The sequence below is a fragment of the Urocitellus parryii genome, chromosome 9, assembly GCF_045843805.1.
Source record: "Urocitellus parryii isolate mUroPar1 chromosome 9, mUroPar1.hap1, whole genome shotgun sequence".
In the NCBI taxonomy this organism is placed as follows: domain Eukaryota; kingdom Metazoa; phylum Chordata; class Mammalia; order Rodentia; family Sciuridae; genus Urocitellus; species Urocitellus parryii.
Genome location: NC_135539.1, coordinates 47,434,496 through 47,450,734, shown reverse-complemented (window position 1 = coordinate 47,450,734; position 16,239 = coordinate 47,434,496).

The following is a 16,239-nucleotide window of genomic DNA, read 5'->3' as shown; positions in this document are numbered from 1 at the left end:
AGGAATTTTAATAAGTATTGGTAAATGCTGAAAACTATCCATTAGGATGTTAATAAGTATTTTGCAGGAAGGATGTTTGAGACTGCGTTAATATTAGTTTCCTCATTACATCTTCATCCATTAATTTTGACAAACCAGATGCTTCATACCTGAACCAATTATTAAGATGATTGATACATAATTATATAATGCTACCATTCCTTCTACAATTATGAGTTAGCATTCTACTATAAGCTAGATTTCCCCTTCTTATTTATTTAAATCAGTTTGGATTCATAGGTTCCTATTTTGTTGAATGAATTATAATTTATTACGAGCATTATTTCCTTTGATGCTCAATCTGGCCTAGATTTGGCCAGTGAAAACTTATTGAGGATGACTTCTGTGACTCTTGAAAGTCTCCATTATTCTTGGAGAAATTCTTAATTTCCTGCTGTAAGAAATTCCAGGGCCATTTTGTACTTTCCCTGTTCCAGGCATAGAATCAGCTATTTCAGCAGGGCGTTCTAGTAGCTTTTAGCTGAAAATGATATTTAGAAAACAAAATTTAGTCAGTGCTATATGCTACAAGGATGTCATTCATCCCAGGCTCTCTTCAGTGGGCATAGCTATATACTTACATATACACATACATACTTTATTGACCTCTGAATCTACATATTTTGGAAATCCTGCATTTATACCAATGCCCCCAATTACCACCCAACACTGCAAAAGTTATTCTAGTCTTCCTTTTTTTTTAAATATATAATTATACCTTCCTTCTTTAAAAGAGATAAGGCTGGCTTCCATCATCCTCCATGGACTTGATTTTGGGGATGTAGCTGATCTTGCATCCATTGTGGCTGTCTCCTTAGCTCCAGGGCCTCTGACTCTAATGCCAATGCCAGTGTCAGTCAGAGGCCAAGAGACTCCCCAGTTCTGGTGGCATGTCATCTGAGAGTTCCACATCCATATTGCTTTGAATGAATATTGAAATGGAGTGTACTCATGGTTAAGTGTAAAGTGTCAATAGTCAGAATGTCAGGTTTGTGTAACAGTTATGCCTCTCGCTAGCTGTGCAATCTTAGACAAATTAGTTAACCTCCTCCATTATCTAAATTCCTCTCTTCAAAGAGGCTACACCAGAGAGAAAGTAAGTCATCTTGCTGCTTTTTGCTGATTTGAGTGCAGATCCCGGACATAGAATAAAGGATTCTGCCTTCTCCAGGCATATAGTCATTGAACAATGAGCAGCAACTTTTCAGCAAGAGACCATGAGGTGACTTCAGGGAAGAAGTACCAGCCAGATGAGAGGAAAGCATAAAACACCTGTAACATCAGTTCACTTGGGTTAATGACAGCCCACTATAAAACAATATAAATTTGGGGCCTCAGTTTCTTTACTCATAAACTGAGGATAGTGAAGTGGGCTTCCCTACTTTAGAGAACTGTATGAAGGTAAAATGGGCTAGTATCTCCCAGTGGAAGAAGTAGGAGACATTTAAAGAACATTTCCACCCTCCACTCCCACCCCTTTTCAAAAGAAATACATGTTCACGGTAGAAAATATAGAACACTAAATAAGCAAAATACAGATGATAGCTAGCACTGGTGGTCTCATCAGGTAAAGATAACAACTGTTTAATTTTGGAATGGATCCCTCCAGTCTATTTCTATGCATAGTAGTTAGAAGGCATTCATATAATAGAGTCCCCACTCTTTTCTGTGCAAGGAAAGGACCAGATTCCCTGTGGGGCCCACTCCCTGATGCTCCTGGGCCCCTTGGCTGGCTGGATCCAGTAGTACAATATCCCCACAAAGAAGCTGTCAAGCAAGCCAGGCCTATGTGTCTTACCACATGGGTGGCACACATGCACTCCTCCTGGTGGGCACTTCTGTCTGTGACACCTCCTTCCCATGAGGTCCTTCTTCCTTTACAAGTGGAGAAGGCCAGGGAACAGGTTTCCTCACTCTTTGATGAAAATGAGTCATCTCCTGTGGAAGCTGGCTAAAGTCCAGATCCAAGAGGAAACAGCAGTACAAACTTGTATTCAATGAGAATCTTCTCATGGAAGCTTCCCTGGCAACCGTAGCTCTGGGAAATAGATTCAGAGGATGTGGGGGGATATATGTGTGAACTCTGGGTGAGAGATGGCAGCTCTAGGAGACATACAAAATATGACTTATGACTTCCTATCCCTTCTGCCTTTCCTTTGACAAAGGACCAGCTTGTTAGGTGGTGCCAAGGGAGAAGATTATGTAAGTTAGCTACTTTGTCTCAGAATTGTCACTGCACAGCCAATGAAAGGATACTAGTCCAAGTTCAAGTTTACTTTGCATTTCTTTGAATATTTCCTCTGAGGACCTGTGAATGTTCCTATCACATATGTCCCTCAAAACTCATTAGGAGGATGCTGCTATCTAGCACTATCATATTTATGTTTTCATTTCTTAAATAACCATATGAACATGTGCTACATATTCTGCCCCAATTTTGTTAATATTGTCTGCTAATAGTTTGAAATTTTACCTTTAGAGATTTGAGAACTTTGTGTCTGGAATGTTTTATTAATAAAAAAGAAAGTGTCTGATTAAAACACATATCCTTTAGCACTGTTTTTTTTTTTTTTTTTTTGTGGGGGGGAGGGTAGGTAACCAGGGATTGGATCCAGGTATGCTTTGATGCTTAAATGCTAAGCCACATCCCCACCCTACACCCTATTTATTTATTTATTTTGGGACAGAATCTCACTAGGTTGCTTAGGGCCTTGCTAACTTGCTGAGGCTGGCTTTGAACTTGAAAATCCTCTTGCCTCAGTCTCCCCAGAGTAGCTGGGATTACAAGCGTGCACCACTGTACCTGACTGAGCATTGTCTTTGAATACATTGCCTTGTATTAGTGAATAGTAGCTCAGTGTTACTGCCCAGATGGCAGGGAGGACACCAAGGGAGATATCCAAAGTGACCCAAGAGGAACAGAAACCAAGCATCACCCCAGCACCTTTGTGAAGTTTGTTGATCTCATCATTCAGTAAGAATTTGGATGCAGATAAATTTATCTTATTTAAATGCATCACCCCTCCCCCCATCATGGCTTCATCTCCTTTTCACTATGCTAGGGATTTTATCATCATTGCTTTGTCTATATACTCAGTTTCTTTGACTCCTAGAAAACTCTGATGGCATCTCTGCACTTCCCTGTAACTGAACAGCTGAATGTGGCTGGAGAAAATCTCAGTGCCATGAGGATCATCCCACATCAGCTGCATGACTGTCAACCCCATAGAGCTCCCAGCATCCCTTGCAGTTCTACCTCATTTCCCTAGTCAGTTAACTATATGCTCAAGGAAGACCACTACATATCTTTTCCTGAAACTCCAGCACCTCCTCCTTGGTCCTCCCCATCAGCTGATGACTGTAACTCCAATGGAGAAAGTACAAGTATTGGAAGGGAACATCCTTGACTTTCCTCCTAAATTTACCAACCTTTGTGCCTTTGGACTCATATGTCTTATTTTCTCTCTTATTATAAGTGATGTTCAGTTCATGCTCATTTATTTTCACCTTCTCTAGATATTTTTCCCTTCATCCTTTTCCCTCCTGCATCCTGAGTTTTCTTACTTCTTTTAGATTCTTCCTTTTGAAACCCAAGTATGCTATATTTTTTTCTCACTTATACACAATCAAATCCCAATCCCAAACCTCCTCAAATCACCAACTATTTCCCTATATCTCTGTACTCCTTTACAGCAAAATATTTTAAAGAGGTTCTTTATTTACCTCTAATGTCCTCTACTGTGAGATAATGCTATCTTTTTTAAATACATATATATGTATAAATAAAATGGTATCTTATATGTATGCATGCATAATACTTATCATATAATAATATGATTATTATAACAATGATTATAATAATTATTGTTTATACAATGATAATAATTGTACTATTATAATAGTAAAGATTTTTTTTTAGTTGAAGCAGGACTGAGGCTTTTAAAAGGTTAGAGGGAAGGAGAACACATAGGTGTTTATGGGATAGAGTATGTAAACTTTCTTTGGTGATAGGCAAGCTTTACTGAAACAGATTAGGGTGGTTACATATAAGTCCATTGAAATATCCACACCAGAGATAGTCTATTCTTTCTGGAGTCTCTAAAGGCCCACTAAATATTGATAGAGTTCTGAAAATTGTTTTTTCATTTTTTGTTTTTTGATTCAGTCTTTGTGTAGTACCTTATCCCTGCTGGCAAGTCCATAAGGTTCTTAAAATGATATTTGCTTTCACTTTGATCATTCTACAACCATCTAAACTTACATCAGTGTCAATACATTTTTAAAATGTATTTCTTCTTTTTAGATATACATGACAGTAGCATGTATTTTGACATACAATACATACATGGAGTATAACTTATTCTAATTAGGATCTCATTCTTGTGGTTGTACATGATAGAGAGTTTCACTGGTCATATATGATCAGAGGAAGGTTATGTCTGATGCATTCCACTGTCTTTCCTATTTCCATCTCCCTTCCCTTCATTCTCTTTTGTCTAATCCAATTAACTTCTAGTCTTCCCTGCTCACCTCATTGTGTGTTGGTATTCATATATCAGAGGAGATTTTTTTCCTGTGCATTCTCAACACTATTTATCTTCTGTTGGTATTAGCCCATCCTGATAGACATAAAGTGATGTGTCATTGTGGTTTTAATTTCCATTTCTCTGATGATTAGTGATGTTGAGCATCTTTCCATATACTGTACTGATTGGCCTTTTTCTTCTTTTTTTGTTTGTTTGTTTGTGGGTGGAGAAAATTGCTGGAGATGAAACCCAGGGCCTTGTACATTCTAGGCAAGCCCTCTACCTCTACCACTACTACTAAGTTGTAAGCATTCCTTACACATTTTTAATATCAGCCCCTTATTGGATACATGGTTTGAAAATGCTTTTCCCATTCCATGGGTTACATTTTCATTTTGTTGTTTCTGTTACTGTTTTTTGTTGTGGCTCAACGATTTTTAGTTTGAAGTAATTTCTCTCATCTATTTTGCTGTGTTGTCTGTGCTTTTGGTTGTCATAAGCTCACCCCTGCCAAATATGCCAAAACCAAAAGTCAAGCATCGTTTCTCTTATTATTTTCTTCTAGAAATTTTAATCTTCCATTTTAAAAATTATTTTTTATGCATTGAGTCAGATAAAGGTCCAGCTTCTTTCTTTTGCTTGTGAATATGCAGTTTCCCCAATACCACTTTTTTGGGGGGTACTAACAATTGAACCCAGGAGCACTTAACCACTGAGCCACATCCCTAGCCTTATTTTTTATTTTATTTAGAGACAAGATCTCACTGAGTTTTTTAGGGCCTTGCTAAATAGGTGAGGCTGGCTTTGAACTTGCATTCCTTCTGCCTCAGCCTCCCTAGCTGTGGGTATTACGGGTGTGCACCACTGCACTAGGCCCCAACACCATTTTTAAAAAAATATTTATATTTTTTATGTAGTTGGACACAGTACCTTTATTTCATTCATTTATTTTTATATGGTGCTGAGGATCAAATCCAGGCCACTGCATGTGATAGGCGAGGGCTCCACCACTAAGCCACAATCCCAGCCCCCCAATAACATTTTTGAAGAAGACTGTCCTTTCCCCATTGTGTATTCTTGGAACTCTGTCAAAGATCAGTTGACCATAAATGTGTGGGCTTATTCTTGGGCTCTCTATTCTGTTCATTGGTCTATTCGTCTATCTTTATGCCCTTGTCATTCTGTTTAATTACTATAGCTTTGTACTTACTATATTTTGTAACCAGTAAGCTTCATACCTCCAGTGTTTTCCTTCTTTCCCAAGAGTGGGCTCTTTTGTGGTTCCATATAAATTTTAGAATATTCTTTCTATTTCTGTGAAAAAAATGCCACTAGAATTTTGATAGGAATAGCTTTGAAACTGTAGATTTCTTAATTGTAAAAGAGCTGGGGTGCAGCTCAGTGGTAGAGTGCTTGCCTAGCACAGGCAAGGCCCTAGATTCAATTCTGCAGCACTGTAAACAAACAAATGAACAAACAAGATGCCACAAATGGAATAACAGTATTTTTTAAAGGCTTTAAATAAATAACAGTATTTTTAAAAAGGCTTCAATCTGGGGCTGGGGTTGTGGCTCAATGATAGAAAGCTTACCCAGCATGTGCAAGGCCCTGGATTCTATCCTCAGCACCACATAAAAATAAATAAAATAAAGATATTGTGTCCAACTACAACTGAAAAATAAATATAAAACAAAACAAAAGGCTTCAATCTGTGTCAAGCCAGAATCCCTAGGCAACAAATAAGAATGAATCATTTGAGTTTAATGTTACAAAAGAAAAAAAAAAAGAAAAAGAATTGATGGGTAACCATATAATATATCATCCCAGTTATAGAAGTTTTTTAATCAACTATATTGAGTTATAATTCACATATGATAACATTTGCTGTTATAAAATGTTCCTTTTGTTGAATTGTGATAAATAGTGACAATTATATAACCACCACCAGGTTCAAGCTATAAAACATTACCATTTACCCCTAAAACCACCCTTCTGCCCCTTGTCTGCTAATTTCTTCATCCAGTCCTTGCAGTCTGACTGACAGTTACTGATCTTTCTGTCTCCACTCCCTTACCTTTTGGAGAATTTCATTTGAATGAAATGTACAACATAGTCTTTTGTACCTAGTTCTGGTTTCTTTCACTTAGCTATGGAAATTTATTCATGTTGTTAAGTATATCATTAATTTATTTATTTTTAATGGTAAGCAGCATTCTATTGTTCGATATACCACAATTTATTTATCTGCTCATCAGTTTATGGTTTTTCAGGTGTTTGTTTTCCCCGTAGGGTTTGTAGGAAAGACTAAATCTCACCAAATAATCTTAATGTCTTTGTACCAAGTCAATTGACCCTACCCATTTGAGTATATTCCTGGATTAAGTTTTATTCCTGGATGTTTAAACCATGCCAACAATACACTGTCTTGATTGCCGCAGTCCGGCTGCAGCAAAATAGCCGGGGGTGACGAATAACTTGTGCACATTGATACAGCAGGAATGGGAGCCCTTTATTGTAGGACAACAGAGCTATTTATACATTTTGCACAGCTTATCTTAATTAGCATAAACTAGATACATCAGTCAACCAATAAGGAATCTCCACACTTAATGGCTCACTTTTGTTACTTCTCAAACCACTCCCTCTGACATTTTGCCAGGCACCATCCAGACTTGTTTACGAACTCTAACATTTCTCTGGCAAAATACCAGGTGTTATTTTTGACTTATTTACAGACCTTAACATTGATGACTGTAGCGCCATCATGTCTTAAAATCATGCAGCATGGGTTGGGGTTGTAGCTCAGTGACAGAGCGCTCACCTAGCACATGTGAGGCCCTGAGTTTGTCCTCAACACTGCATAAAAATAATAAAATAATAAAGGTATTATGTCCATCTACAACTAAAGGAAAGAATTTTTTTTTTTTAAATCAGGCAACATGATGCCAGGTGTCATGGCACATGCCTGGAATCCCAGCAGCGCAGGAGGCTGAGGCAGGAGAATCAGGAGATCATAAGCCTATATCATCAACAGCGAGGTGCTAAGCAACTCAGTGAGACCCTGTCTCTAAATAAAATACAAAATAGCGCTGTGGATGTGGCTCAGTGGTCGAGTGCCCGTGAGTTCAATCTCTGGTACCCCTCCCTGCCAAAATCAGACATCATGAGTCCTCCAATTTGTTATTTTCCAAATTGTTTCCTTTGTAAGTGTTTTACAATTGCATATAAATTTACAGTCAGCTTTTACCAAAATACTCATTTTTACCAAAAATACTCTTGAGATTTTGATTGGAATTGATCTTGCAATTCTTTTACAACGTGGCCAAGGAGACACAGGAGGCTCAGGAAAACAAAGCTCTTTATACTCCTCACAGGTCCCAGAGACAGGAGGCTCCATGCTGTGCCACCACATGGGGAACACACAAGGGTGGACAGGGGGCAGAAGACAGGAGTGAGGGAAGGGGTCAGGCCACAGCCTTATTAGAAAAGGCAAGACGGGGAAGATGAACAGCACAGAGTTGACCAGCTAAATGATTTTGGAAGCTCTGTGTTCAGTGACTGCCCAGCATATGTTTTATAGCTACTTGCTCTTTCACTAGAAGAAAGTAAGCGAATGGTCATGAATATAGCCTTTTCCTTTTATGGGGAGAAATCTTCATGAATACAGCCCTATGCCTACATTTTAGATCCCATCAATACATTAGCACAAAGAATACAAATATTTTCAAAGATATTTAGATTGCCAAATCTTCTCCCAGAAGAGTAAATGATATTTCTTGTTAACAGCAGTCACTGGACTGACAGCATAAGAAAGAAACCCTAAGGAAAAGGATTCAACATACGATCCTGTTAGCCAATAATGCTGTCCTAAAGATATCATTCAAATTTCGTAGACTAGAAGATAATATCTTTAAAAATATCCATGTGACCAAACTCATCTTTCAGGATTCAATACATAATATGTCACCTGCTCTAGGAGACTTGACCCTTTAGGTTGAATTATTCGTTTCTTTGGGGTGCTTCAGTGACAATGCGAATGCTCCTAAATTCTGGAAACACCTTTGAACCCTATGTGTAATCTTGCCCAAAGCCAATTCTTCCTATGGTTTGGATAAAAAGTGTCTCCTAAAGACTCATGTGTGAAGCTTTTGTCCTCGACACTGCCATGTTCAGAGGTGGAGCTTTTAGAAAATGATTGAATCATGAGGGCTCTGACCTCATCAATGGATAAGTCCATTGATGGATTTATAGCTGGATGGACTATGAAAAAGTTGTGGAAACTATAGAAGGTGTGATCTAATTGGAGCGAATGGGTCATTAGAGGTATGCCCTGGGAAGGTTTATCTTGTCCCTGGCCCCTTCCTTGCTCTCTCTTTGCTTCCCAACTGCTGTGAGCTGTGAAGTTATCCTCTGCTACACACTTCTACCATGACGTTCTGCCTCACCTCAGGTCCAAAACAATGGAACCAGCCAACCATGACTGTGACCTCTGGAACCATAAGCCAAAAGCAATCTTTTCTCTTACGTTGTTCATATCAGGTATTTTGGTTACATTAATAAAAAGATGTCTGATCCAATATTCCTTTCAGTGAACCAACAAATTTCTTTTTTTCTCAATTTTAATTTTCTCTTGTCTTTCTCTTTCTACCATAACCAGCATAAATGATGGTTATAAATGGGTACAATCACCTTCCCAATGTGCAGGAGGAATATACTTTTAGGAAAAAAGTAAAGAAGGGGGCTTTGGAAGACAGTAATGGAAACCAGAGAATATCTAACAGATGCTGGTTGTGTCAGCTTTTCTCTATTCACCTCAGGATGCTTGAGTCTTGTAGGTCCCTGAGTATGTTTCTGGTTAGAACAATCAATTCAGGTGGAAAAAGGGAAAGCCAAGGCTTAAAAATAAATAAAAGCCAAGATGGCTTCTGTGATTGAGTTCTGAGCTCAGCTTTTGAAGGTGGGATGAACATGACATTAGAAAAACTGACTGAGCAGCTGGCAGCCTTTTCCTAGGCAAGGAGAAGGAGGACCCCAAGGGCCGAAGGGAAGGGAAGCTTCTAAAAACTAAGAATTGTCCTTAACAAGGCATCCTTGACAATTAATCCTACATGCTGTTCAGTCTAGATCATTCATTAAACATCTGATGATGAACACACATTGGAATTCCCCAAATTTCTCATGCATCTAAACAATTGAGGGGTGTGTGTTTACAGATCAAATATTAGGGTGTCACTTTCTTAATTAAAAGCTATTTAATAATATACCATAACTCGCTAATATCTGATGGAGAAACTCTGCTAAATGTTTCCATAACAGAAGTAGCTGTAGACTTTTATTTTCCATTTGTAGAAGTCAAGAGAGTAGTCTGATTTGATCAATATTACATAGCAATTCAGTGATAGAGTTATGTCTAGGACATGAGACCTCCAACTGGTGGGCCACTATACTTTTGAATGCATCCACATGGCCCCAAACACACTTGCTTCATTGGTCAGAGGCATAATAAGAGAAATAAGCACAGACACAGATGTGATCTTCCAACCAGCAGGTGGCAATCTGTTGAGAAATCTCAAAAGCATATTTTGTACACTACTGAGGATGTACATGTAAAAGCCTAGGCGATAATATGGTTTTAACTCCTTAGATTTTTTTTTAATGCTGCTATTCCAGAAGTGGAAAAAAATCAGGTCAATTATGAATTTCATTAGACCAATTATGTTTCCTACATGACAGAAATTAAAATTTGTGATTTTTTTTTCTGACTCAGGTAAGCATATCTCCATTTGTCCCCATGCATCTTTCTCTGAGCTTCTTGTCCTGCTGTGCACCCCAGGAGGCTGACCTTCATGGACTGTACAGCTAGACTTTGTGTCTCTGGCTTATTGTTGGGTTTGACCAATTCACATTGGCATCAACAGCTCCAGAGGGCAGGGGAGAGAGGACAAGTATTTATTTTCCCTATTCCTTGCTTACATGCTGCAGTTCTGGCAGTGGGCACATTTCTCTACAATGTACACCCTGTCAGCTTCTATCAGGCAACCCTGCTTCTAGCTCTCCAGCTCTCTGTGGTGCAAGATGCTTCTTGACCTTTTAGACTCATGGAAGGGAATAGTTTACTTACCATTGTTGGCTCCTTTAATCCTTCCCACATCTCTGTACATGATCCTTTATTCCATAGTAATTCTCCTTAGTCTATGTGTTGTTCTAATATAATTATGTATTTCTCTGATTTCTATCTTTATTGATGTGTACTCTTCTATCAGAAGGGGTTGTCTTTCTCCCCTATGTACTTATTAACATCTATTAATATCAAAATGGTGTTGTGGATATTGATTTTAAAATCCAATATTATTTTACTATTATTTGATTTATTACTTTGTTCCAGTTTTAGCCTTTGTGAGCCCTTTAAAGTTGACTTTTAACATGCTACCATCTTTTTTTTTTCTTTTTCTTCCCCAGTACTTCCTTAATTTATGGCACCATAAGACATGTCTGGATTCATATTGTATTTTATTTGTCCCAACCATTTCTTCAAAGAACCTTTTTCCTTTTTATTGGCGAATGGTATTTAGAAACCAAGAAGCACAGAACAAGGTAGGCTCATTCCTATCAGGGTGTTACTGCTTTTAGGATTTCTCAGTAACAGAACTAAGAAATATGTGGACACATAGACCCATACACATATTCACATATATGTACACATTTATTTCTGTACCTATTCGTGTGTGTATACATGTGCATCTCTATACACATATAAATTATATGCATGTGGGTAGGTATATATAAGAGTAGCTAAAGATATAATAATTTTAACTTGGAAAGCAATTTTAATATCCAAATAGTATTAAAGGCAAGAAAATGTCTAAAGGAACAAAGAATAGTGTTATTTATTGTTAAACAGAGCAAGAAGTTAGATTCTCAAAAACATATATTAACCTTGTAACATGCCCTCAGAGTATAAAAAGCAATCAGTAGTACAGGGGGATAAATATATGTCAACAAGTGTAATTAGAGGTTTTACTACAATTACCTCAGAAATTGATAAAACAAAAAAGCTTTCTAAATTGAGAGGAAGGAAAATTAGAGCTCAGAATCACACAACTAAGAAACCCAAGTTATTAGATGCTGTATTAGTTTCTTGGTGTTGCTATCATGAATTACCACGAGTCCCGTGGTTTACGACAGCCCACATTTGTTCTCTCATAGTTCTGGAGACAGAATTTGAAATGAGTTTTATGGGGTTAAAGCCAGGATAGGGAGGTTTTAACACTGCTCCTTTTGGAAGCTCCAGGGGGGACTGACTCATGGCCTCCTCCAGTTTCCAGAAGTTGCTGGCTTTCCTTGGCCAGTGGCAACATTACTCCAGTCTCTGCTTCCTTCGTCACACAACCTTCTCCTTTTCTGTACTCAAATCTCTTTGGTATCCTTCCTATAAGGACTACACGTACTCTGCCAGAAGAGAAATCTCAACTGAGTCTGAATAACAAATGTCCTATAAATCTTGTGCTCTGACCATTATGAACAATGTTTCAGAATTAGTAATATGGAAAACCAACACATCTCCTATATCTAGAAATTAAATAATATCAGTAAAATGGTAAAAAGAAAACATAAGGAATGTGATCAAATACATGTTTCAAGAGAATTTTTAAGGACACATTTAAAGCAGTAGCTAGAACAGTGCACTATCTTACAAAACTTTCTGGCAATCATGGAAATATTCTGTATCTGCTCTATTCAATAGGGTAGCCACCAGCCTCCAGGTCATTCTTGTGCACTTGAAATGTTATCAGTGTTGACAAAGGAACTGGACTTTAAATTTTCATTTAATTTTAGCTAACTTAAAGTTAAGTCATCACATGTGGCTAGTGGCTACCTTATTATACACTGCAAACTCAGGGAAATTTGTGCCTATGGATAGGTTAATAACTTTAAAAAGGTTGAAATAAATGACCTGAGGTACAGTTGGAAAAACCATAGTGCAAAACCCTAATCGGATAGAGATAAAAGCAGAAATCAATGAACTAAAGAACAAAGACAAGAAAGATGAACAAAATCAAAAGTGAGTTATTCGACAAGATTAAAACGATGGAGAGAATGCTGTTAAAACTAAGAAGAAAAGAGGAGGCAATAAACACTATAGAGAAACATAGCACTAAACAGCCATAGTAGCAGTGGCAGGGGAGGTAGCCTTGAGAGAACCCCCTATTAGTGGTGAGATCTGGAACACCTTTACTTGGGTAACTGTGGCAGGGCCTCAATGGGAGGTTGATGACATTTTAATGTAATTTCTAACTGCATAGGCTCAAAATCTGATTTTCTGGCTTTCTTAGAGATCCCATGAGCAGTTGTATCTTTTTTAAGTCAGATTTTTGAAGGTATACTTTATATAAAACAGAATCCCACACTTTGAAAATAGATGATGCTGTAAGATTGAGCAAATGCAAAAATAAGATTTCCTTGTGCTTTCTGCAAACTTCTTTGGTCCTCCTCATCCTTTCATAAGTTCTTGACAACCACTGATATTGAATTCTGTCACTCTTTAGGTCCTATGGACTAACAATTATAAAAATTTTAATAAAATCATGTTGCTATGATAAAGCCATGTTTTCCATTCATTTTATCTTCCTAGGCATACAGGAAGGCAAGACTTTTTTGGCCTCTTTTGCAATTATTTCTGAGGATGGTACTTAGGTTCTAGATAAAATTTAAGATAAGTAGAAATGATGTAAGGCCCTCACTTGAACCTTACTGAATGCTGTACGGTCCTACAGCCTTCTCTTCTCCTTTGACTGCCATCTTGGAAATCACATATTCCTGTCAGTGTGGTTACAAGATGGAAGCAAACTTGTGTCTTGATGATACCACCAGTTACCAGTGACGAATTCTGCTTCTGTGCATGTTGAAGTTTGAACATTAGAGAAGCACGCCAAGGCAAGCATATAAAGCAGGATTTATTTAAAAAGTAGCAACACAGACTTTTCCCGTGAGGGAGAAGGGAACCAGAGCTGGTATACTGGTATCCCGAGAAGTGAGGGTGTCCTGCCCCTTTTATACCTCTTAGACTTTCTTTGTTTTCTTGTCTTCTTTCCCCTTATCTCTGCATGTATGACTAGGCCCAGGAGATGGCCCAGGTGGGACAGCCAAATGGTGAGAAGCAGATGGGTAAGGGAAAGGGCCAAATGGAGTGATCCAGGCAGAAACCAGCCCAGGAGGCATTAATTAGCAACTTTTGTAACTACCTGTAGGGAGGGAAAATTCCTGGGACAGGTTACCTTAGCAACAGGTTGGAGCAGGGACAGATGGAGGAAGGGTTTGAAGGCATGAACATTTCAATCTCCCAGAGGCTGTCTCCAACTTCCTGGACCTAAACTGACCTCCAATTTCTTCATCCACCCAATTACCTATCTACACTGACTGCCTGACTTTATTCTTAATTCAGTGAGTCTCTACTTGTGGCATACCTGTCCAGAAGAGCTACATTGAACTATGACATGAAAGAGGAATAAATATTTTTTGGGTTAAGCTATTGAGATTTTGGAATTTATATGTTCCAGCAGCATAGCTTAGCCTAATCTGATTAATTCATTGTTTTTCTTCATCTTAGAGTCTTTGCATGAACTTTTATATCTCTTGGTCCTAGTTAGTCACTCATTTCTATCTCTTGGGCCTTTTCTTTCTCTTGGAATATCTTCCCCATATCTTGCATGCAAATATGACTTTTGTTTTCTTTTAGTACCAGGGATTGAACTCAGGGGTGCTTAACTACTGCCACATCTCCAACCCTTTTTTTATTTTTTATTTTGAAATAAGGTCTGCTAAGTTGCTTAAGGCCTCTCTAAGTTGCTGAGATTGGCTTTGAACTTGTGATCCTCCTGACTCAGTTTTGCAAATATGAGTTTCTAATTTCTGTTTTTAGTCTTTATTTTTTTGATACACAACAATTGTACATATTCATGGAATATTTTGATACATGTTTATATTGTATAATGATCAAATCAGGACACTTAGTATATCTATCTCCTCTAACATTTATCACCTGAGATCATATTTGATGAGACCATTCAACATCCTGTCTCCTTATTTTCTGGAAATATATATTATTAACTATCATCATTCCATTGCTAATTTCTTAAACATCCATGTTGAAAGCAAGGTGATGTAAGTGTTTAGAAATACTGTTCAAGGAACTGAACAGGAACTTATAGAAGAAATAGAAGAAATATGATAGGTCAAAATATATATTTAAAAAATGTTCAACATCTTCAGCAATTAGAGAAATGCAAATTAAACTACACTGAGATTTCATCTCACTCCAGTCAGAATGACAATTATCAAGAATACAAGTAACAATAATTGTTGGTGAGGATGTGGGGAAAATGGTACACTCATACATTGCTGGTGGAACCGAAAATTGGTGCAAAGACTGTGGAAAGCAGTATGGAGATTCTTCAGAAAACTTGGAGTGGAACCACCATTTGACCCAGTTATTCCGCTCCTTGGCATATACCCAAAGGACTTAAAATCAGCATACTATAGTGATGCAGCCACATCAATGTTTATAGCAGCTCAATTCACAATAACTAAGGTATGGAACCAACATAAAGTGCTCTGCAATAGATGAATGTGAAAAAGAAAATGTGCAATATATACACAATGGAATATTACTTAGCCATTGAGAAGAATGAAATTATGGCATTTGTCAGTAAATGGATGGAACTGGAGACCAGCATGCTAAGTGAAATAAGTCAACTCCCCAAAACCAAAGGCTGGATGTTCTTTTTGATATTTGGTTGCTAATCCACAATAAGGGCAGGGGAATAGAAGTTCATTGAATTAGACAAAGGGGAATGAACGGAAGCAGAGCTGGGAATAGGAAAGACAGTGAAATGAATCAGACACAACTTTCCTATGATCATATATGAATACATGACCAGTGTAATTCCACATCATGTACAATCACAAGAATGAGAAGTTAAACTCTATGTATATATAATATGTCAAAATACACTCCACTGTCATGTATATCTAAAAACAAATAAATAGTAAAGATTAAAAAAAGAAATACCTTTCAAACTAAGCTTGTCAATACTTGAGTATTCTCTATACCACTGAATCTTCTGAAAGTTAGTATTTTGATTTGTACTCTCTTAGGAAATATGTCAGTTATAATATAAAAAAATAAAAAATTAATTCCATTTTTATAGGAAAAATAACCATTAGTGAAGTGCTCAACATCATATGATATTCAGTGATAGGGGACTTTCAAGCCTTGGTATCTACTAAATGGTTCCAGCATCTGTTATTCTGCTTTCCTCTCTTGTTTTTGAATTCTTTCAAAAGCACTTGGTTTCAACAACATGTTGAATTCATCCCATTTCCAAGTGTACAGTGTGAAAAGCAGAAGGGTCTGTTTTTTGAAGACATTCAAAGAGATCTAAAAGATGATGGTCTAAGCTGAAGTTCATCATAAGGAAACCTTTCATGGTGTTCATAGGGCATTAGAACTAAATATAGATATCGGTGAATCAACAGTGCATCAGAACAGAATAAGAACTGTTTGGAGTGAAATGTGACCTTCTATAGAATCAAGAGATGGTTTCTTATCATGTAGCCACATCTAAACTTCGAGCTTCGAGAGAGGATTTTATGCTTCCTTTTTTTTTCTCTCAAG